The following is a 24440-nucleotide window of genomic DNA, read 5'->3' on the forward strand; positions in this document are numbered from 1 at the left end:
CCTTTGAAGTCATATCCAAAAAACAAAAAACAATAAAAATCATTGCTAGACCAATGTCAAGAAGCTTATTGCCTATGTTTTCTTCTAGGGAATTTTAAAATTTCAGGTTTTATATTAAAGTCTTTAACCCATTTTGAGTTCATTTTTGTGTATGGTGTAATATAGTGGTCTTGTTTCACTCTTTTGCATGTGACTATTCAGTTTTCCTACCATCATGTATTGAAGAGACTGTTCTTTCTCCATTGTATGATCTTGGCTCCTTTGTTGTAAACTAATTTTCTATATATGTGCAGATTTATTTCCTGGCTCCCTATTATGTTCCATTGATTGCTATGTGTCTGTTTTTATGCCAATATTATACTCTTTTGAGTACTATAGCTTTGTAGTTTGAAATCAGGGAGTTTGATATCTCCAGTGTTGTTTTTATTAAGATTGCTTTGGCTGTTTGGGTTTTTTTGTGATTCCATACAACTTTTTGAATTATTTGTTCTTATTCTATGGAAAATGCCACTGGAATTTCAATAAGGATTGCATTGAATCTGTAGATAGCTTTGGACATTTTAACAATATTAATTCTTTTAATATTTGAGAATGAAATAGGCTATTTATTTGTGTCTTCTTCAAATGCATGTATTAATATCTTATAGTTTTCAGTATACAGATCTTTTACCTCCTTAGTTAAATTAATACCAAGGTATTTTATTCTTTTTGATGCAATTGGAAGTGGGATTGTTTTCTTAATTTCTCTTTCTGATAGTTTGCTATTAGTGAATAGAAACACAACAGTGTTCTATATAATTGAGTTTGTATTCTGAAACTTTACTGACTTTATTTGTCTAATAGTTTTTTGGTGCAGTCCTTAGGATTTTCTATAGATAGTATCATGTCAGCTGCAAATAGTGACAGTTTTACTTCTTCCTTTATGATTTAGATAACTGTTTTATCTTTTTCTTGCCTAATTGCTCTGGTTAGGAATCCCAATGGCCAGTGGCAAGAGTGAGATCCTTGTTTTGTTCTTGATCCTAGAGAAAAAGTTTTTAGATTTTAACCACACTTAATGTTAGATGTGGGTTTGTCATACATGGCCTTTATTATATTGGGGCACATTCCCTTTTTACCTATTTTTTTTTAGAATTTTTATTGTAAATAGTTTTTGTCAAATGCTTTTTCTGCATCTTTTGAGATGATGATATGACTTTTGTCCTTCATTGGATGCTTTGCAGATGTTAAACCATCCTTGCATCCCTGGAATAAATCTCACTTGATCATGACTATAAGGCCAGGGGCCGCTGACACCATCGTGGCCATTCACATGCAGGTTTTCATTGAATTTGTGCAAATGGTAAAAAGAAATGGCAGAGTCAGCGGATGGTGGGCCATTCTGTTTATTGGTGTCTCACCAAGACAGGCAAGCCACAAGAAAAGCCAAGGGAAAAATAGAAAACCTGCTTTTTACATGGAGGGCAAGGGATCAGGGAGGGGAGAAAGAAGAAATCCTCTTGCCCCTCTCTGTGGTGGGGCAGAATCTCTCTTCCAATAAACATTAGCAAGACAATGACCCCTCCCAGTCAGGAAGGGAACCTGCAACCTCACAGACCACTATATCTGGCATTACCCAGCCCCCAATACAAACTATAAGCTAGCAAACATATACATCATATTTACAAACTTAATTTGACCAACATTAGCATATGATCCTTATTGTTCCATTTGATTTGCTAATATTTTGTTTAGGAAATTTTGCATCTATGCACATCTGCGATACAGGCCTGTTAATTTATTATTTTGTGTGTGGTATCCTTGTCTTGTTTTGGTATCAGGGTAATGCTGGATTCATAAAATGAATTTGAAAGTGTTTCCTCTTCAATATTTTGGAAGAGTTTGAGAAGTATAGGTATTAAATCTTGGAATGTTTGGTACAACTTATCAGTGAAGCTGTTGGTCCTGATCTTTTGTTTTGTGATAAGGTGCCAAGGAATTGCAAAAATTGTTAACATTAGTATTTTAAAAGAAGGAGTCAGGCCCCTTTACCCCTCCTCTCTGAAAAGAAAAAAAAAAACCCAGAGAAAGAGATTAAAGGGGAAAACTTAGTTAGTAACTAATCATAGTTCACTGGAAGGACTGAGGCCACTACTTGCTAGACAATAAAGAAGATAAAACTTAATCTGAAAACTTCGTCTTCCCCATCCTTAAGATCCTTTAGAAGACGATCTTTACATATCTTAATTAAAAATTTCTACACTGATTCTAACTCTTCCTTCCCTCCTGGAGTCCTGAGAGTGACGTATACCTCTAGACACAGGGATCACGAGCCCCCTCCTCTTGCTTGAAAAACCTGCATTCTGTAACATTTTATATACTTTCTAATAATCATCCCTTTTGAAATCCTTTATATGTATAAAAACTTGTAAACTAAACAAGCGGGAACTAGCTTATTAGGTTTCCTAATAAGTTAGCCCTAACACTTTTAGCAAAGGTAATTTCATTTAGCTTCTCACCTTATCCTAAGCTAAACAGTTCATTGTGGCAACAAGGATGGGTGGTAGACACTAGAAGATTTGGGAATGTCTTTGCCCAGGTACAGTGGTACCTTGAGATACAAACAGACCAACACACGAATTTTTTAAGATATAAGCTGCAGCTTGGTCCGTATTATTGTTCGAGATCTGAGCGAAATTCCAAGATATGAGTCGTGATTTGGGAAGCTGCTGCTAGTTGGCGCATGGGTCCAGTATTGGCAGTTTGATATACAAGTTGACTGACTTATGAGCTCGGTTATAGAACGAATTAAATTCGTATCTCAAGGTACCACTGTATATAAAACAATTATCACTACTGTGTTATCTTGTGGTCTTGATTTGTAAGAATGCTTTTTCCTTTTAATAGATCCTATAGATAGATGTTGTAAGCTTGTTAGTAATGGACTATTGTACCATGCTCCCTCCTTACCCACCCGAACTCGTATGTGATTTGGTCTATAAAACCAGCCACAGAACGGTAGGGACTTTCTACATGATTTGAGATTGTGCCCCATGTAGCTAACCGGCTAATTATTAAACTCCTCAAAAATTCATTTGGACTTGGTGTCTCTAACCCACGGATTCAAGTACACTACTTTACAACAGTTTTCTGGGAGGTATTTTTAAATTTTTAAAAAGTTAAAAAAATTATTATTACTGATTTAATCTCGTTAGTAGTAGGTTGTAGGTCAAATAAATTTGTAAATATGATATATATGTTTGCTCGCTTATGGTTTGCATTGGGTGTGGGAGACAGGCTATAAACTGGCAAAGTCATTATATCCTAAGGCAGGAGTCCCCAAACTTTTTATACAGGGGGTCAGTTCACTGTCCCTCAGACTGTTGGAGGGCCGGACTATAAAAAAAAACTATGAATAAATCCCTATGCACACTGCACATATCTTATTTTAAAGTAAAAAAACAAAACAAAATGGGAACAAATACAATATTTAAAATAAAGAACAAATAAATTTATATCAACAAACTGACCAGTATTTCAATGGTAACTTTGCTCCTCTCACTGACCACCAATGAAAGAGGTGCCCCTTCCAGAAGTGTGGCGGGCCGAATAAATGGCCTCAGGGGGCCGCATGTGGCCCGCGAGCCATAGTTTGGGGACCCCTGTCCTAAGGCTTAGTTTTAAAACTAAGCCTTTCCCACTCTCTTAATGCTAAGATCTTTTAAACATCCTTCTAATACTAAGATCTTCTCAAAACTAAGCTTTTCCCCACACCCTTGATTGTTGCGTGATGTGGGATGGTGCACTCTTACGAATCCTATTTATGCCTTAGGTAAGTGGCTTTGTATCAGAGACTTCCTTATTTGTATACTGGCTTAAAGGCTTTAATTTTTACACTATAAAATGAGGCAGACTCGGGGCTCTCTCGCTGAGATCCTATCATCAGCATTGCAGAGGAGAAGCAGCCAAGATGGTGGAGTGCTGAAGGAGAAGCCAGTTTGTGCAGTTTATGCAGAGGGGAGGAGATGAGGAACAGAAGTGAATAAGGTTGGTGAGGTAGAAACCTTGATTCTAGGAAACTCAGATGAGTCAGTGGCTTTGGGAGCCCTGAATGGAAAGGGAAGTGTTTTCCCACTGTGTGTATTTCGCACCCGCCGGGTGCAAGCTAGGATTAAAGCTAATGGCCCACCAGTTCTTGCCTCTGTTGTTTCATTACCATCTGTCCGAATGCAATGCAACCTGCATGGGCCGGGCCACTGATGGTGGCTGTGGCTACTGGCCTTACATAGCTCTACTCAGATTTTGTTTCTTCTTTTCTTTCTTTTTTTTCTCATGGTTCAGTCTTGGAAGAATTTAGTTCTTTTACGTTAACATTTCTATTTAGAGGAATTTGATATTCATAGGAATTTATCAATTTCTTGTAGGTTATTTAGTTATTTGGTATACAATTGTTCATAGTTCTTTCTGCCTTTGTTCTTTCTGACTGTGTTTACCGTCTTTATGTGGTATCGCTTGTGATTCTCCACTTTCCTTTCTGACTTCACTTATTTGAGCCCTCTCTTTTTCTTTTTGAGTTTAGCAGAAGGGCTTTTGATTGTGTTTATCTATTCAGAGAAGCAGCTCTTAGTTTCATTGATCTTTTCTATTGTTTTCATAGTCTCTATTTTATTTATTTTTGCTCTGATCTTTATTATTTCCTTCCTTTTACTAACTTTGGGCTTTGTTCTTTTTCTAGTTCCTTTAGGTATAATGTTAGATTGTTTATTTGAGATTTTTCTTGTTTTTGAGGCCTATATTGCTACGAACTTCTCAGTTAGAACTGCTTTTGTGGTATTCCGTGTATTTTGGAATGTGGTAATTCAATTTTCATTTGTCTCGAAGAAGAATTTTTTTATTTCCCCTTTGATGTCTTTTTTGACTTACCATTTGTTCAGTAGCATTGCTGTTTAGTATCCACATATCTGTGATTTTGCAGTTTTCGCCTTGTGATTGATTTCCAGTTTTATAACATTGTAGTCATATTTGATACTATGATTTCAGTCTTTTTAAATTTACTGACACCTACCTGACCAGGCGGTGGCGCAGTGGGTAGAGCGTAAGTCTGGGATGCAGAGGACCCAGGTTCGAGACCCCGAGCTCTCCAGCTTGAGCACGGGCTCACTAGCTTGGACCCAAGGTCACTGGCTCGAGCAAGGGGTTACTGGGTCTGCTGAAGGCCCGCGGTCAAGGCACATATGAGAAAGCAATCAATGAACAACTAAGATGTCGCAACGAAAAACTGATGATTGATGCTTCTCATCTCTCTCTCTGTTGCTGTCTGTCCCTGTCTATCCCTCTCTCTGACTCTCTCTGTCCCTGTAAAAATAAATAAATAAATAAATAAATAAATAAAATTAAATTTATTGACACTTGTTTTATGGCCTAATAGTGATCTATTCTGCAGAATGTTTTTGTGCACTTGGGAAGGATATGAATTCTGCTGTTTTTGGATGGAATGTTTAGTATATGTCTATTGAGTGCATTAAGTTTAAAGTGTTAAGGCCAATTTTTTTTATTGATTTTCGGTCTAGATGATCTATCTATTGATGTAAATGGGGTATTAAAGTCCCCTATAATTACTGTATTGCTTTTGATTTCTCTATTTAGGTCTGTTAATATTTGATTTATATATTTAGGTGCTCCTGTATTGGGTGTATATAAGGGGTGAGCAAAAGTAGATTTATAGTGTGAGTACTCAAAAGAGTTTGTTCTTTTATTATTTAATAATTATTGTTTCTCGTGTGTGTGTGTGTGTGTGTGTGTGTGTGTGTGTGACAGACACAGAGAAGGACAGCGAGAGGGACAGACAGGACAGACAAACAGGAAGGGAGAGAGATAGAGATGAGATGCATCAATTCTTTGTTGTTCCTTAGTTGTTCATTGATTGCTTTCTCATATGTGCCTTGATGGGGGTTGGGAGGCTACAGCAGAGTGAGTGACCTCTTGCTCAAGCCAGCGACCTTGGGCTTCAAGCTAGTGAACTTTGAGCTCAAGCCAGCAACCATGGGGTCAAGTCTATGATCCCACGCTCAAGCCAGTGATACCATGTTCATGCTGGTGAGCCTGTGCTCAAGCCAGCAATCTCTAGGTTTCGAACCTGGAACCTCTGCATCCTAGTCCAACTCTCTATCCACTGTGCCAGCACCTGGTCAGGCTGAATTATTTAGTTGTACAACTCTAAACCTACTTTTACCCACCTCTGCATATATTTTTAAAAATTAATTTTAATGGGGTGACATTGATAAATCAGGGTACATATGTTCAGAGAAAACATCTCTAGGTTATTTTGACATTTTAATATGCTGCATTCCCATCACCCAAAATCCAATTGTCTTCAGTCACCTTCTAACTGGTTTTCTTTGTGCCCCTCCCCTCCCCAACTCCCTCCCTCTCCTCCCCCACACCCTGTAACCCTCACACTTCTGTCCATGTCTCTGAGTCTCATTTTTATGTGCCACCTATGTATGGAATCATATAGTTCTTAGTTTTTTCTGATTTACTTATTTCGCTCAGTATAACATTATCAAGGTCCATACATGTTGTTGTAAATGATCTGATGTCATCATTTCTTATGGCTGAGTAGTATTCCATAGTATATATGTACCAATGCTTTTTAATCTACTCATCCACTGACAGACACTTGGGCTGTTTCCAGATCTTCACTATTGTGAACAATGCTTCCATAAACATGGAGTGCATTTCTTCTTTTCAAAACCCCTGCATATTTACAAATATATCTTCTTGTTGAATTGACCCCTTTATCATTATAAAATGGTCATCTTTGTCTTTTATCATAGTCTTTGTTTTACAGTTTATTTTGTCTGATAGCTACTCCAGCTTTCTTTTGTTTTCTATTTGCACGAAACATCTTTTTCTACCTTTTCATTTTCAGTCTGTGTGTGTCCTGTATTTGAAGTGAATTTGATAGGCAGCAGATAGGTGGGTCTTGGTTTTTATTCATTCAGCCACTCTGTTTTTTAATTGGAGAGTTTAATTCATTTACTTTTTAAGTAATTAAACGGGCATGTACTTATTGTCATTTTGTTAATTATTTTCTGGCTGCATTTTTGTTTCTCTCTGCTTCTCTTTTCTTGTGGTTTGATGACTTTCTTTCATGTTATGTTTCGTTTCCATTTTTATAACTTTTTGTGTCTACATTAGGTTTTTGCTTTGTGGTTATATTGAAGCTCACATATATCAGCCCGTATATATTCTGGTCTATTTTAAGTTGACTGCAAGTTAAATATGAACATGTTTGTCGAGCAGATAAGTGATTTTTGCTCACTCTGTTAAAGATGGCAGCTGCTCTCGTGTGGTGATGATGCTCTCATGTGATAACAGTTAATTGCCCCTCTTGCTTGGGAAGGGGCTTGGTTATGCTAATGTGTTTTGGGGGGAGGACTTTCATGCCAAAAATTTTTAAAAGAAGGAGCTAAGAGACCATTTGGAGGAGACCAAATTGTTGTTCCAGGGGAGAGGCACAGGCTATGTGGAGGGGAGGAGCCAGTCAGAAATGGCGGAATGCTGAGGGAGAAGGAGACAGGGAACAAAGCTGAATAAGACTGGTCAGATGGAAGCCTTTGATTCTAGGAAAACTTGGATGAGTCAGTGGCTTTGGGAGACCTGACCGGAAAGGGAAGTGTTTTCCCACTGTGTGTTTTGACTTGCTTGCTGAATGCAAGTCTAGAATAAAGAAAAATGGTTCACCAGTTTATGGATCCGCAGTTTCTTTACCGTCTTTCCAAATTAAATGCAAACCTACACGGGCCAGGCAGCTGTGATGGCAGCAGCGGCTGCTGGCTTTTCAACATTCTAGAGCTGTGTTTTTACTCTCTCCTCATGTTTTATGTTACTGATGTCCCATGTTATATACCTTTTTGTGCCCCTGACTGATTGTTATAGTTACTGCTTTCACAACTTTTGTCTGTTATCTTTTGTATTAGCTTTGGAATTGATTAGTTTGCTACCTTTTCTATGTATTTACCTTTACTAGTGAGATTTTTACATTCTTATTTTTTTTGTTACTTATTAGTACTCTTGTTTACAGGTTAAAGAAATCCTTTATCATTTATTGTAAGGTGCATTTAGTGGTGGTGAACCATCTTAGTTTTTGCTTTTCTTTGAAAACTCTGTCTCTACTTTGATGCTGATTGATAATCTTGCTGTGTAGATTACTTTTTGTTTGAAATTTTTACTTTCAGCACTTTGAGTATATCATCTCATTTCTTTCTGGCCTGCAAAGTCTCTGCTGAAAAGTCTGCTAATAGTATTCTAACTTTAAATATACATTGACTGTGGTTTTTACCTTTTGTTACATTAAGTTAAAAGTCAGAAAACTAGGAAATTTATGTTGTATTTGCTATACTGGCACTAATTCATTATTGAAATTTATTTAAAACAACAGAAATCACAGGAGTTCCTCCTCTGCCTGCCATTGTATACCTCCACCTTCTAACCAATGATTATACCTAAGAGTATATATCTAGTGGCTGAAGCAGTCTGAGTATTTGTGTTTGAAAAAAATGCATAATTTCAAATGGGAGGTAGATTGCAATATAAAGATAAGCAAGTTAGTAGAGACACCAGAGCTAGTCACAATGAGAAGATATTTAAGTACTTGCTCTCTCTGATACTTGTAAAGAGCTGGCATTCAATGAGGATTTAGGGTTTTTTTTGCTTGCTTTGAGTTTCACAGATTTGTTTTTCTGTCTTTAAGAATTATATAACATTTAGGAATGAGCGGAGTAGTTTTTTTGGAAGTCTTAGAGCAGTGGTCACCAACCACCTGGGCCGTGGACCGGTACTGGTCCTTGGGCTATTTGGTACCGGTCCACAGAGAAAGAATAAATAACTTACATTATTTCCGTTTTATTTATATTTAAGTCTGAACGATGTTTTATTTTTAAAAAATGACCAGATTCCCTCTGTTACATCTGTCTAAGACTCACTCTTGACGCTTGTCTCAGTCACTTGATACATTTATCCATCCCACCCTAAAGGCCGGTCCGTGAAAATATTTTACGGACATTAAACTGGTCTGTGGCCCAAAAAAGGTTGGGGACCACTGTCTTAGGGGGTAACTTTTAAGCAATTTCAAAAGGAAGAGAGTCATATTTTGGTTGAGAGGAAAGGAAGAAAGTGTCAGTGAAGAAGAGACTACTCTAGGGAGGGCAGGAAAATGGCGATGGAGTAGGCAGACACACCAACTTCCACCTCACAGAACCAAAGTGGATTACAACTTAATTTTATGAATAATCATCTGGGAAAACCAACTTTGGGCTAATCAAAGAGGAATCCATAACCAAAGATCACTGAAGAAGCCACGCTGAGACTGGTAGGAAAAGCAGAAACGTGGAGAGGGCCGCCCAGCCCCTGGGAACAAGTGGCAGCCTGGAGGGACTTGCGTGGCAGGAGGGGAGTTTTCCGGAGAGGGGAGGGTCCTTGGCTCCAGGATTGAAGCCCTAGCTGGCAGCCCCAGAGCCTAGAAGAGGTGTACGGACAGTATTTAGCTGCAAAACAAGCCAGAATACTGTTTGCGAGAAAGAGACAGATTTCTCAGACTCAGGATTCGTCTTAAAGGGTCTGTGCAGAAAACCTCTTTCACAACCACTCACCCAGGGATCCAGGGGACGGGGAGAGCTGAGAGGACTGGAGTAACAGGAAAAGAGTGCAATCTAGGAGACACAGGGAGAAACACTTTGAGAGACAGCCACTCTAATGCCTGGGCTGAGTCACTCCCCAAATCTAAAGTGAATATTTTACCTGGAACCAGAAATACCAGCAAAGAGAAGCTGGTCACCAGCTAAACAGAAGCTTCTCCTGCTGCACTCAGAGCAAAGAATCACTTACAGGCAGGATGCCATCAGAGAAACAATATTTTGTGCTGAGGTCTGAGCTGCATTGCCACCCACACACTGCTGAGTGTTCGCCGAAGGGTGGACAGCAGCAGGACACAGGAGCAAGGTCCTGTTGGCAGGGACGGAAGCTGGGGTCTGGTCATGGCTGCGGATGGCGCACACAAAAGTGGTCCAACCAGCAAAGGTGGGCATGACTCACGAGAGCTGTCCCACCTGCAGTCCTGCCCGTGGGGCAAGGCAGAAGCCGGGGAACTGGCTGAGGCTTGTGGCTAGCGGTTTGGCGTGCGAGAGCAACCCTGCCCATGGGGGCAGGGCAGAGGGCAGGGGCCGGCCAGGGCTTGCAGTCCCGATGTGTGAATGCAGTCTCACCCATGGAGGCGAGGCAGAAGCCGCAGCGACTGCAGCGGTGGGCCGGTGCTGGCAACCCCCTGTGCCCAAATGCTGGAGGCAGCGGCAGAGGAGGTGGCAGGTCTGCTGACAGACCACACCTAGGGAATACATAGGCCACACCCATTGGTCTCCTGTGGCCACACCCTTCTTATACACAAACAAAATGGGAATGCAGAGAAATGCAACCCAAATGAATCAATAAGAGAAATCCCCAGAAAAAGATCTGAATGAGATGAAATAATCAAATTACCGGATGAAGAGTTCAAAATAATGATTGGTAGGATGCTCAAAGATGTTAGAGCAACAATGGATGGACATAACGAGCACCTAAATAAAGAGATAGCAAGTATCAAAGAGGACATTGAAATATTAAAAAAAGAATCAATCAGAAATGACAAATATAATATCAGAAATGAAGACCATGCTAGAATGAATTAAAACCAAGATGGAAGAAGCTGAGGATTGAACCAGCAATTTAGAAGACAAGATAAACGGAAGCAAGGAAGCAGCAAAAAGAAAATAAGATCAAAAAGTCTGAGGAAACTCTAAGAGAGCTCTGTGACAACATGAAGAGAAACAACATCTGCATTATAGGGGTTTCTAAAGGGGAAGAGAAAGATCAAGGGATAGAGAATCTGATTCATAGCTGAAAATTTCCCTAAATTGATGAAGGAAAATGTCACACAAGTTAAAGAAACAAGAGAGTCCCATTAAGGATGAACCCAAAGAGGCCTACTCCTAGACACATCATAATTAAAATAAAAAAATTGAAAGATAAAGAATACTAAAAGCTGTAAGAAAAACAACAGTCAATAACCTACAGAGGAGCCCCCATAAGGATGACATCTGACTTCTCAACAGAAACAATAGAGGCCAGATGAAATGGCAAGAAATATTCAAAGTAATGCACAACAAGAGCCTACAACCAAGACTTTTCTATTCATCAAGGCTATCATTTAAAATTGAAGGAGAAATAAAAAGCTTCCCAGACAAAAACAAACAAAAAAACTCAAGGAATTCATTATAACTAAACCAATTCTACAAGAAATATTAAGGGGCCTGCTGTAAAGAGAACAAAGGGGGAAAAAATCTAGTAAAAGAGGAATGTAGATTTAAAGAATAAAATGGCAATAAACTACTACATATCAATAATAACCAAAATGTAAATGAATTAAATGCTCCAATCAAAAGACATAGGGTAGCTGCGTGGATAAGAATAAGAAAACAGGACCCGTACATATGCTGTCTACAAGAGACCTACCTCAAAACAAAGGATACACATAGACTGAAAGTAAAGGGATGGAATAAGATATTTCATGCAAATGGAAAAGAAAAAAAAAGCTGGGGTAACAATACTTATATCTGATAAGATAGACTTTAAAACAAAGTATAGTAAGGGATAAAGTAGGTCACTACATAATGATAAGGAGAACAATCTAATAGAAAGATATAACCATTATAAATATTTACGCACCTGATATAGAAGCACCTAAATGTATAAAGCAGATTTTGATGGACATTAGGGTGAGATCAACAGCAGTGGTATAGTAGTAGGGGATTTTAATACCCCACTAATATCACTGAATAGATACTTAAGAAAGAAAATTAACAAAGAAATAGCAGACTTAAATGACACACTAGATCAACTGGATTTAATAGATATCTCCAGAACCTTTCATCCTAAAGCAGCAGAATATACATTCTTTTCAAGTGCTCATGGTACATTCATTCTCTAGGATAGACCACATATGACTCAAAATGAGTCTCAAATTTAAGAAGACTGAAATCATATCAAGCATCCTCTTGTATCACAATGGCATGAAACTAGAAATCAACTACAATAGAAAAACTGAAAAACACTCAAACACTTGGAAACTAAATAGCATGTTATTAAATAACAAATGGGCTAAAAATGAGATCAAGGAAGAAATAAAAAATTTTCTTGAAACAAATAAAAACGAACATACAACAACTCAAAATTTATGGGACACAGCAAAAGCAGTCCAGAGAGGGAAGTTCATAGCACTTCAGGCATACTTTAAGAAGCGAGAAAAAACTAAAATAAACAATTTAACCTCACATCTAAAAGAACAAGTAAAAGAACAGCAAGTAAAAAACCCAGAGGAAGTAGAAGGAGGGAATTAATAAAGATCAGAGTGGAAATAAATGACATAGAGGCTTAGAAAATAATACAGAGGATCAATGAAACCAAGAGCTGGTTCTTTGGAAAGGTAAACAAGATAGATGAACCTTTAACCAGACTCACTAAGGAAAAAAGAGAGAGGACTCAAATAAATAAAATTAGAAATGAGAGAGGAGAAGTAACAACTGACACAGCAGAAATACAAAATATTGTAAGAAAATATTACGAAGAATTGTATGCTATAAAATTAGACAACCTAGGCGAAATAGACAAATTCCTCAAAACATATAATCTTTCAAAAATCAATATAGAAGAATCAGAAAACCTGAACAGACAGATTCCATCAAATGAGATTGAAACACTTATCAAGAAACTTCCAACAAACAAAAGTCCTGAGCCAGTTGGCTTTACAGGCGAATTTTATCAAATATTCAAAGAACTAACTCCTACCCTTCTCAAGCTATTTCAAAAAATTCAAGAGGAGGGAAGACTTCTAAACTCTTTTTATGAGGCAAGCATAATACTGATTCCAAAACCAGGCATAGAAACTACAAAGAGAAAACTATAGACTGATATTCCTGATGACCTTAGATGCTAAAATTCTCAACAAAATATTAGCAAACTAGATCCAGCAATACATGAAAAAAATCATACATCATCATCAGGTGGGATTTATTCTGGGGAGACAAGGCTGGTACAATATTCGCAAATCAATCAATGTGATTCAACACATAGACAAAAGTAAGGAGAAAAATCACATGATAATATCAATAGATGCAGAAAAATCATTTGATAAAATCCAGTACCCATGCCTGACCAGGCGGTGGCGCAGTAGATAGAGCGTTGGACTGGGATGTGGAAGGATCCAGGTTCGAGACCCCAAGGTCGCCAACTTGAGCGCGGGCTCATCTGGTTTGAGCAAAAAAAAGCTCACTGGCTTGGAAGGCCCACGGTCAAGGCACATATGAGAAAGCAATTAATGAACAACTGAGAAGTTGCAACGTGCAACGAGAAACTAATGATTGATGCTTCTCACCTCTCTCCATTCCTGTCTGTCTGTTTCTGTCTATCTCTGCCTCTGTAAAAAAAAAAAAAAAAAAAAAAAAAAAAAAAAATCCAGTACCCATTTATGATAAAAACTGTCAGCAAAGTGGGGATACAGGGATCATATATCAAAATGATAAAGGCCATCTATGACAAACCCACAGCCAACATCATAATCAATGGGCAAAAGTTAAAAGAATCCCTTTAAGATCAGGAACAAGGCAGGGGTGCCCCTTTTCACCACTCTTATTCAACATAGTTCTGGAAGTTCTAGCCACAGCAATTAGACAAGAAGAAGAGATAAACGGCATCCAAATTGGAAAAGAAGAAGTAAAACTATCATTATTTGCTGATGATATAATACTGTACATAGAAAACCCTAAAGTCTCAGTCAAAAAACTACTAGACCTGATAAATGAATTCAGCAAATGGCAGGATATAAAATCAATAATCAGAAATTAGTGGCATTTTTATACAGCACCAGTGAACTGTCTAAAAGAGAAATTAAGAAAACAATCCCATTCACTATTGGAACAACAAAAAAAATAAAGTACCTAATAGTAAATTTAAGCAAAGAGGTTAAAGACTTGTACTTGGAAAATTATAAAACATTGATAAAGGAAATCAAGGAAGATACAGACAAGTGAAATCATATACTGTGTTCATGGATAGGAAGAATAAATATTAAAATGTCTATATTACCCAAAGCAATTTTTAAATTTAATGCAATTTCTATTAAAATACTAAGGACATACTTCACAGATATAGAACAAATATTCCAAAAATTTATACGGAACCAAAAAAGAAAATGAATAGCCTCAGAAATACTGATAAAGAAGAATAAAGTAGGTGGTATCACACTTCCTTATATCAAGTTATACTACAAGGCCATCATACTCAAAACAACTTGGTACTGGCATAAAGGCAGGACAGGCATACAGATCAATGGAACAGAACAGAAAACCCAGAAATAAACCCACACCTTTATGGACAATTGATATTTGACAAAGGAGGTAAGAGCATACGATGGAGTAAAGACAGTTTCTTTAACAAATGGTTTTGGGATAATTGGACAGGTACTTGCAAAAAAATGAAACTGGATCACCAACTTACACCATTCATAAAAGTAAACTCAAAATGGATAAAAAACTTAAATGTAAGTTGTGAAACCATAAACATCTTGGAAGTAAACATAGGCAGTAAACTCTCTGATATCCCTCGTAGCAATATTTTTGCTGATTTATCCCCACGAGCAAGTGAAATAAAGTACAGGAGGAACCAATGGGACTATATGAAGCTAAAAAGCTTTTGCACAGCAAAAGACACCATGAACAGAATAAAATAACAACCCACACAATGGGAGAATATATTTGCCAATACATCTGATTAGGTGTTAATAACCAAAATTTATAAAGAACTTGTAAAACTCAATACCAGAAAACTAAATAATCCAGTCAAAAAATGGGCAAATGAAATGAATAGACACTTCTCCAAAGAGGACATATGGATGCCAATAGGCAGAAGAAAAAATGTTCAACATCACTAATCATTAGAGAAATGCAAATTAAAACCACAATGAGATATCACCTCACACCAGTCAGAATGGCGCTCATGAACAAAACAACACAGAATAAGTGCTAATGAGGACGTGGAGAAAGGGAACCCTCCTGCACTGCTGGTGAGAATGCGGACTGGTGCAGCCACTGTGTAAAACAGTATGGAGATTCCTCAAAAAATTAAAAATCTAGCTGCCTTTTGACCCAGCCATCCCACTTTAAGGAATATATCCTAACAATACCAATTCACTGATTCAAAAGAAGAAATGCACCCCCATGTTTATGGCAGCATTGTTTACAATAGCCTAGATCTGGAAACAGCCCAAGTGTCCATCAGTGGACGAGTGAAATAAAAGCTGTGGTACATATACACAATGGAATACTATGCAGCTGTGAGGAAGAAGGAAATCTTACCTTTTGTGACAACATGGGTAGACCTGGAAACTATCATGCTAAGTGAGATAAGCCAAGTAGAGAAAGAATAATAGCATATGACCTCACTCATTTGAAGAATCCAGTGAACAATGTGAACTGAGGAACGGAACAGGGGCAGAGGCAGGATCAAAGGGACCAGAGGGAAGGTGGTCAGAGGGAAAGTGGAAGAGAAGATGGGATCAGAGAAGGCAAAGAGAGTAATGAAATTATATATACATAATAGAGCATTATAGAGAACAGGACAGCAAATCCTGGAGGGAAGAGGGGAGGGCATTGGGAGGAGCAGGTAAAGGGGAGGCCTAGGGAAATGGGGGTGGGGGGCGATATATTCGGTGGGACACTTGAATCTATTTAAACACAGTAAAGTAAAATCATAAATAAAAAAGGAGAAGGGACTACTCTAGTTAGTTTAGGGAGGTCTGTGAAGCCTTTTCTTCCCTTTGTTCCATCTAGGTTTGGATTATATTTCTGTGCTTGTACTATACTTTGCACAGGGATTCCTTATAGCAGTTACTGTTATGTGTTAAAACTGATCTCCTCTAATAAGTTCCCTGAAGCTGGGACCAGTACTTTTTATCAGTGTATACTCAGTACCTAACTCAGTGCCAGGCACACTATAGACATTTAATAAGTACTTATTGTATGAATCAATAAATGAATGAATGAAAGGCTTTTTTTCTAAGGCATAGAACAAAAGGAAGAAGATTCCTTTGCTAAGCAACCATAGTTGGACCTGTGGTTAGACTGGCTTATTGCTGAGGTGCTCATTTGAAGCTAGAATACTCAGGAGCCTGGGATACAGAACAGAGATGAAATTGCTCAGCAAAACCCAGAAACTTTTTATGAGTGGAAATACAATTGGGAGATTTTTCACAAAAGTAACTATTATGATATAAATGCCTTTGTTATTTTCTAAAGAAATATTATTCAAATATATTTGAAGTAGAAATAATTTTTAATGTTAAACATTGTATCTGTGAAATTTGATTTTTAAGTTTTTAATCTTCAGTCTTAACCTTTTTGGAGGATCTTCTTTGTCTTTTTTACATTGTAAACCGAAGGTAAGGTTATGACAAAAATGCAAACTAGAGGTAGATAAAGTAGAAAGTGACATTTCCCTCATTATTCCAAGTCTCTCTTCAGAGGTAGTTAGTAAGTTTGATGTGTATTAATTTCTACTTAAAAAAAGATATATATATATATATTCATTCAAGAGCATGCATGTTTATGTTTGTATAATTTTCAAAATATGATCATTTTATATAAATGTTCCAAAATTTGCTTTTCCTACATATTCACTGATTTCTACTTATGCTTCTATAATTCTAAAATTTGTTGGATATAGAAGAGGACAGAACTAGCCAAGAATAACAGTCACAAACCAGTACAATCAAATGTATGGGGATGTACAAATTTAATGCCAACTGAAATCCCTAATTTGGGGTGTGGTGGAGAAGGAAACTGAGTGGCAACAGCTTAACAGTAATGCAGCATGGCTGTGAAAACAGCACAGCTGTGAAAACAGCACTGGTGTGGAATGGCTCCGTGCTGCCACAGTGCAGCTGTGAAAACAGCAGGGCCTGGGCCAGACCCCTCTGCAGCTAGGCGGCTCAGCTGTGTGATGGTCTTCTCCACTCTATCCTGCCTCGCTCTGTCTGCTGGTCTGCTCTGTGCTGGTCTGTTCAGCTCCACGCCAGTCTGCTCTGCAGTCTGATGTCTTTGGTGTTTCAACTACAGCGCAGAAAAGGCAGTCGTCGATCTTCAGTCTTCAGTGGAAAGTGCTTTCTGAGCCAAAGGGGAGCTGGCTAATATAGATATAAGTGCCTGCCCCTAGTCCCTGATTGGTCAGAATAGAGCCATTCTGATTGGTCAGAGCTGTGCAGCTCTGGATTGGATGGGGAAGGCCTCAATCCTTTTGGTTGAAAGGGGACTCCAGGAACTCTTTCTAAGGATTGACTCAGGGAGCAGTAACTCAGTTCAGGCAGGCAGAGAGTGCAATTTGAGCGAGAGGCCCCTGTGCAGAAATGACTGCTAGGCTCTGCTTTTTAATTAATTAATTAATTAATTAATTAAAGTGTAGAAAGACAAAAAGTTATGGGAAGTCGGTTGATTCAGAAGTAGGGGGCCTCTATGCTCCAGTTTACCTGGCAAAGTCTAAGTTTGCACTTATTTTTCTGGCATAATGAAGAATAGCATCTCTTTCACTCTTAAAAGTATCCCAGTTCTGGATGATAAGTGGCATGTTCACCTTAGAAGAGAGAGGATATAGGGAGAGCTGATACATTTTAGGAAGTATGGTTTGACCAGTGGGCAGCTGGAGATTGTTTTGAGGTAAAAGAGTAAGTATAGAAACAGTTAAGACTGCAGAGAGATGGAATGTAGTAGGTTACGACCTAAAACTGGAATATTAATTTTACCATAGTAGCAATGGAACAGGTTTAGATTCAGGCTATGTGCAATAGCCGGGGTAGTTGAAATGGAGTTGTAACAACTGGGTCTTTGGAGGAGAGAAAGACTAGAGGTTATCCATGAATGAACATAAGAGTTGGGTTAGAGAATAACATTTTAGGACAATTAGAGACTGAGAGAAAGATTTGGAGACAAATAGCAGCTACTTAGAATAGGACTTGGTAAGGCTGAATGATGTAAATTCTAACAGAGAAGGGATTTTTCAGTAAGTGTGGAAGAGCAGAGATTTGGAAATGTCATTAAGAAATCAAGATAATTGTTACCCATAACACTCCCTCCCCCAGTCTCATGGGTATGGGTGGTAAAATGTCAGGAAGATGTAGTCTCTACCCAAAAGCACTGTGTTTTGGGGGAGCCAGGTTTCAGATAGGGTAAGGAATTGAAGGGTAGGGATTTAGGGAAGTTTATTTACATACTAAATGAAATTCTAGAAGAACAATGCAGGAAAAAGAACACATTTATTAGGATATGATTATAGAGAAAAGATGGGGTCGGAATGGGGGACCTTTCCTTTTGGGAAAAGAGTGAATTACACACACACACACACACACACACACAACCAATAATAGAATTTACTTTCTTCCTTATTCTAATCTGGAGTTGTCTAATCTGGGTTCCCTGAGAGGCTATCTTATTGCAGTGTTTAGGGACTGACTTTTGCTTAGTTCATTTAATTTATTAGTGATGGGACTTCGATGGTTGCCATTCTGCTAGTGCAGGGGTCCCCAAACTTTTTACACAGGGGACCAGTTCACTGTCCCTCAGACCGTTGGAGGGCTGGACTATAAAAAAACTATGAACAAATCCCTATGCATACTGCACATATCTTATTTTAAAGTAAAAAAAAAAACAGGAAAAAATACAATATTTAAAATAAAGAACAAGTAAATTTAAATCAACAAACTGACCAGTATCTCAATGGGAACTATGGACCTGCTTTTGGCTAATGAGATGGTCAATGTGCTCCTCTCACTGACCACCAATGAAAGAGGTGCCCCTTCCAGAAGTGCGGCGGTGGCTGGATAAATGGCCTCAGGGGGCCGCATGTGGCCCGCGGGCCGTAGTTTGGGGACCCCTGTGCTAGTGTATGCTTTCAATGAATTTGTTTGAATGTACACATATGTAGTTTGTAATTATTTTGACTTCTCCCCACATTGTTTGTTACTTTCTTTGAAGGAAAGAAATGTTTGACCTTCATTTGAAAATTAAACTCTTTTGGAATAATGGATCATACAGAAAGAGGAAAAGGCTAAGAGTTATCTAGATAACAATTCTATTTCTAGAATTTAGGGCATGCAAGGTTATATGCATTGTGGTCATCCTTAATCTTTAAACCTTTTGTTCCTGTTTCCTTTCATATTAGCAATGTTTCACAAATACATTCCCCTTTTTTCTACCTGTATATCCTTGTTCATATTTAAACTTCTACTTAGAAAGAAATGTTGCTCCATCACTTGCTCTTCATAGTCTCTCTTGTGTGGGTGCTGTCTCTCTTATGATTTATTGTTAATGACTACTTTTTAATGGCTCTCCAAAGTTAGACACATTAAATGCTTTTTCTCATCAAACCTTCATAATAACCCTGAAAAGTAGGTATTACTATCCCTATTTTGAAGATAAGAAAACTGAGTTTCCAGGAGGTTAATTAAAACGCACTGTTACATAGCTATTAAATGGTAGAGTAGGATTTCAACCCAGGATTCATTCCAAAGCCACCTCCTACATACACCTTAGCATGTAGATGCAATGTATATATGCTCCTTTTGTAGTATCCCTCCAAGTTTGTGGAGATGTTCCTTTAAATCCCCCCCACCCCCAGCTTTAGTGAGATATAATTGGCATATAATACTGTGTGAGTTTAAGGTGTACGATGTGATGATTAGATACACATATATATGGCAAAATGATGTTCTTTTCTTAGTAAAGGCTTTTTGAGTCCTCTACTCAGCTATGCTCTTTCCTTTCTGTGTCTGTAACACTTATACTTTATGCTTTTATTTCTGTGAACCCCTCCCTGATGGCCATTTATAAATATGCATACTTCCTCTGTTTTCCCACTGAACCTGTAACCAGTTTGTATTTGTGAATCTGTAGAATTATATGACATTGGTTTCCAGGTTTGTTACCCCTAAAAGTTGTGAGCTTGAGACTAGGGACTTATGTGTCTTGATATTGTTAGCACTGAGAAATATGCCTGGCGAATAGATGCTCAATACATGTTGCTGAATGAATTTTGAATCAATTATATCATCTTTACCTGTGAACTTGTCTGTTTTTTCTTCGTACACTGTAAATTGTTTGAAGGTAGTAATCAAGATTTTATTTACCTTTATATCTTTAACATTCTCTCTCCCAGGTTACTCAATAAATACCTGTTGATTTATATTTATACTTTAAAACAACCAAAATATTTCTGTTAATAATTCTGCTCTCCTTAAATAATTTTGAATGTCAGTACTTTCAAATACATTTTTAGAATTAAAAAAAAGTTAATTTAAAAGCAAACATGTTGGCCTGACCAGGTGGTGGCGCAGTGGATAGAGCATCGGACTGGGATGCGGAGGACCCAGGTTTGAAACCCCGGGGTCACTGACTTGAGCGTGGGCTCATCTGGTTTGAGCAAGGCTTACCAGCTTGAGCCCAAGGTTGCTGGCTTGAGCAAGGGATCAATCGGTCTGCTGTATCCCCCTGATCAAGGCACATATGAGAAAGCAATCAATGAACAACTAAGGTGCTGCAACGAAGAACTGATGCTGCTCATCTCTCTCACTTCCTGTCTGTCTGTCTCTATCTGTCCTTCTCTTTGTCTCTGTCTCTGTCAAAAAAGAAAAACAAACACGTTATTCTTGTGGTTATAGACTTACACTCTTGCAGTGGGACATTATCATCCATTAATGCTGTTCCAGTAGGCTGCCCAATCTAGTGCTGTTTTAAATTTAATTTCTTTTCAAATTAAGCTAGAAGCAACATTTTCAAATAAAGAAAGCATACCAGAAGTTTTAAATACTGTATCTGTAAGGTGGCCAAGTTCAGCATATATTATTAACTGGTAATGAATGATGTCTTCAGAGTTAAACTTTGGTGACTATTCATTCCTGCCTGTTTAACTGCTTCTAAAAAAACAGCTCACTTTGTATTCATATGTGGTCAGGTTTTTTGGTTTGTAACTGTGGTTATTACTTGCATACTCACGGCTTTTTGTGACTTTGTTTCTGTCTTGCTGCAGGCAGCTTGATATTTTTTTCAAATAGATTCATCGTTTCTGACTTCTGTCAGTATTAAAGCTTATAAAAGGTAAGAAATACCATTAGATGATTATTTTTATACTTTAACTGGTTATTGATTTTGTATTTTTTATCAATGAACAAATATATTCGGATAAAGTAACTTGAATGAAAAAGTGATTTTGATAGGTTTTATTATCAAGGATTATGAATTCAAACTCCTAAAAAAAAAATAAAGAAGCCAGTAAAAAATAAAAAAAAAACCAAGCTCTGTTGAATTTCCTACTTGCTCATGAGAATGACTGTCTAGTGGGGGAGAATGAAAGATTTCCTGTTTCTATTACATAGTTTTTATTCACTTATTTGCTTTAGTGATATGCTTTTTCTTTTTAGTCATTGTTAAAATTAAAGAAATAATTCAAAATAATCTGTCTTATAAGACTTTCTGTATGTTAAAATAACTCAAACTTACTTGAAAATGAATATTCAATACATATTCAACTTTAATTATGCTATAGGAAAACATTATTTTGATCTGTGTAATTGGAGAATATAAAAGTCACCAGTTGTTGAGCCAAAAGTTGAAAAACAGAAGGTATTTATAACAAATACTTGCATATATCTTTATATTTACAAGAAACAACATGGGAGTTGTATTAATATCCTGCCAAGAAACTAGTTTTATATTTTGCTATTTACTAACTTCCATTTTTATTTTAGAGGAATGTATTTGTAGATCTATTTTTTATAAAATGAACTTTTAATTTTTGAGAACATAAAAATTTTAATGGATCTTTTAAAGTTTTTAATAATTATTTATGGTGAATTGAAAACAACATGTTGCTTGATCCTAAACTGAATAACATTAAATAAGATAGATCTAAAGAAATATAAATAGTCAATAGTTTATTAGAATTTTTATTACTTTCATTTTTTAGTGATATTATTTAAAAATAGATATCTTTGCTTATAACATGAGTACACTTTTGTATAATACTGTTTCTTCCTGATTTGCATTTACTGTCTGCTAAATTATAGAAGTTTTAAAATCTCATTTAGTTTTTCTTTTAAAAAACGGGTTTGCTTTTGCAATTGTTTATAATAAATTAAATGCCCACTGTATTTAATTAGTAGTAATTTAAGCCCCAGTGATGTAAAATGAAAAATCCATGATGTTATGATTTCCATGTACTTCATAGTTTAATGGGTGAAATATATCTGAATAAATAGTTTAAATGTACCATGGGAAGTGTTCTATTAATTACTGATTCATATGTGATCCCTGAAAACACTTAAGTCAGCCTGGGGTGGTTGTGGTTGTAGTTGTGGGGATGAAGAGAAGGCTTCACTGGGAATAAAACTTTAAAGTTTAATTGATAATTCTTCAGGCAGGCAAGGGAGGAAGAACATTTGGATTGCAAAAGCACACCTGCAAAGGCACAGAGGTATGATCACGAGGTGTTTGAGCAATCATATGTAGTAAGTTGTGATACTATTGCTGAGGGTGGAAGGTTGTCTGGGGCCAGCTTCAGTTACCAAGTAAGGAGTTTGAATTTGGACCTGTATGTTAGAGTTGTAAAATTAATACCTAGTATTAAAAGCAGTAATAATATTAATGCTTGGTGTTGCTGAGTATCCTAAAGATAGAAGAATGCAAAGTGGGGATCATGAGGGTATGAGAGAATGCATGCATGATGCCTCAACCAGTTAATTCATTTAACAGATGATTTTGTCTGTTATATGCAAGGTACTATGCGAAGCAATATAGATATGGTGGACAACAAAATAATAATTCCCTCCCCAACTGGAATTTATGTTACAAATAAGTCTGATATAATCCATCCTTCCTACTACCCCTTTTCCCCCACCCCTGGCCTCTTGTCTCTTGTCTCTCTTGTAATTTTTGGCCTACATCATGACTAACTAATTCTTTTACAATTCCTTTTTGTCTTCCTCATGGTTAACATAGTCAACTCTGTCCAATTACTGCTAAAAAATATGCTGAATTTGTGACACCCTCTCCACATTTATTGTATTTCCTCTGAGCTATAAATTGAGGTTGAGGCATTACTTTTTTTTTTTTTTTTTTGTATTTTTGTATTTTTTTCCGAAGCTGGTAACAGGGAGAGACAGTCAGACAGACTCCCGCATGCGCCCGACCGGGATCCACCCGGCACGCCCACCAGGGGAAACGCTCTGCCCACCAGGGGGCGATGCTCTGCCCCTCCGGGGCCACTCTAGCATCTGGGGCAGAGGCCAAGGAGCCATCCCCAGTGCCCGGGCCATCTTTGCTCCAATGGAGCCTCGCCGCGGGAGGGGAAGAGAGAGACAGAGAGGAAGGAGAGGAAGGGGTGGAGAAGCAGATGGGTGCTTCTCCTGTGTGCCCTGGCCGGGAATCGAACCGGGGACTTCTGCACGCCAGGCCGACGCTCTACCACTGAGCCAACCGGCCAGGGAGGCATTACTTTTTTTTGTGACAGAAAAAGAGAGAGACAGAGAGAGCGACAGACTGGGACAGACAAACTGGAAGGAAGAGAGATGAGAAGCATCAATTCGTTGTGGCTTCTTAGTTATTCATTGATTGCTTTTTCATATATGCCTTGACTGGGGAGAGAGGGGGATACAGCAGAGCAAGTGACCCCTTGCTCAAGCTAGCAGTCTTGGGCTCAAGCCAGTGACCTTGGGCTTCAAGCCAGCAACCTGTGGCCTCAAGCCAGTGACCATGGGGTCATGTTCAGGATCCCACACTCAAGCCAGCGAGCCTGCACTCAAGCTGGTGAGCTGGTTCTCTAGCCAGATGAGCCAGTGCTCAAGCTGGTGACCTTGGGGTTTCAAGGATGCAGACTGGATCCTCTGCATCCTAGTCTGATACTGTACCCACTGCACCACTTCCTGGTCAGGCTACTTTGTTTTTCTTTTAAATTGAAATACTTATTGAGGTAACTGTAGATTAATAATCTCTTGTATACTTTGTCCAGTTTCCCTCAATGGTAACATTTTGCAAAACTTTAGTATAGTTTGGGAACAGTATACTAACATTGATACGTATCCACTTATCTCATTCATATTTCTCTACTTTTTTTTTTTTTTTTGTATTTTTCTGAAGCTGGAAATGGGGAGAGACAGACAGACTCCTGAATGCGCCCGACACGCCCTCCGGGGCGTCGCTCTGTTGCGATCAGAGCCACTCTAACGCCTGGGGCAGAGGCCAAGGAGCCATCCCCAGCGCCCAGGCCATCTTTGCTCCAGTGGAGCCTCGGCTGCGGGAGGGGAAGAGAGAGACAGAGAGGAAGGAGAGGGGGAG

The 24440-nt window shown here is 38.1% G+C and overlaps 1 protein-coding gene across 5 annotated transcripts in view; it reads left to right on the forward strand.

Moving 5' to 3' along the window:
• The window catches only part of FER (FER tyrosine kinase), a 503761-nt gene that overhangs the window by 31372 nt on the left and 447949 nt on the right, over positions 1 to 24440 (forward strand). For 2 of the 5 annotated variants that reach the window (XM_066273969.1, XM_066273972.1), the window contains one exon: positions 21139 to 21206. The exons of 2 other annotated variants lie outside the window; for them this stretch is intronic. The gene's annotated coding sequence lies outside the window, so the exon portion shown is untranslated. Of the gene's footprint in view, positions 1 to 21138; positions 21207 to 22524; positions 22582 to 24440 lie in introns of all 5 variants that reach the window. One more of the 5 variants, XM_066273970.1, reaches the window with a different exon arrangement.

The sequence above is a fragment of the Saccopteryx bilineata genome, chromosome 4 (genome assembly GCF_036850765.1).
Source record: "Saccopteryx bilineata isolate mSacBil1 chromosome 4, mSacBil1_pri_phased_curated, whole genome shotgun sequence".
NCBI lineage: Eukaryota > Metazoa > Chordata > Mammalia > Chiroptera > Emballonuridae > Saccopteryx > Saccopteryx bilineata.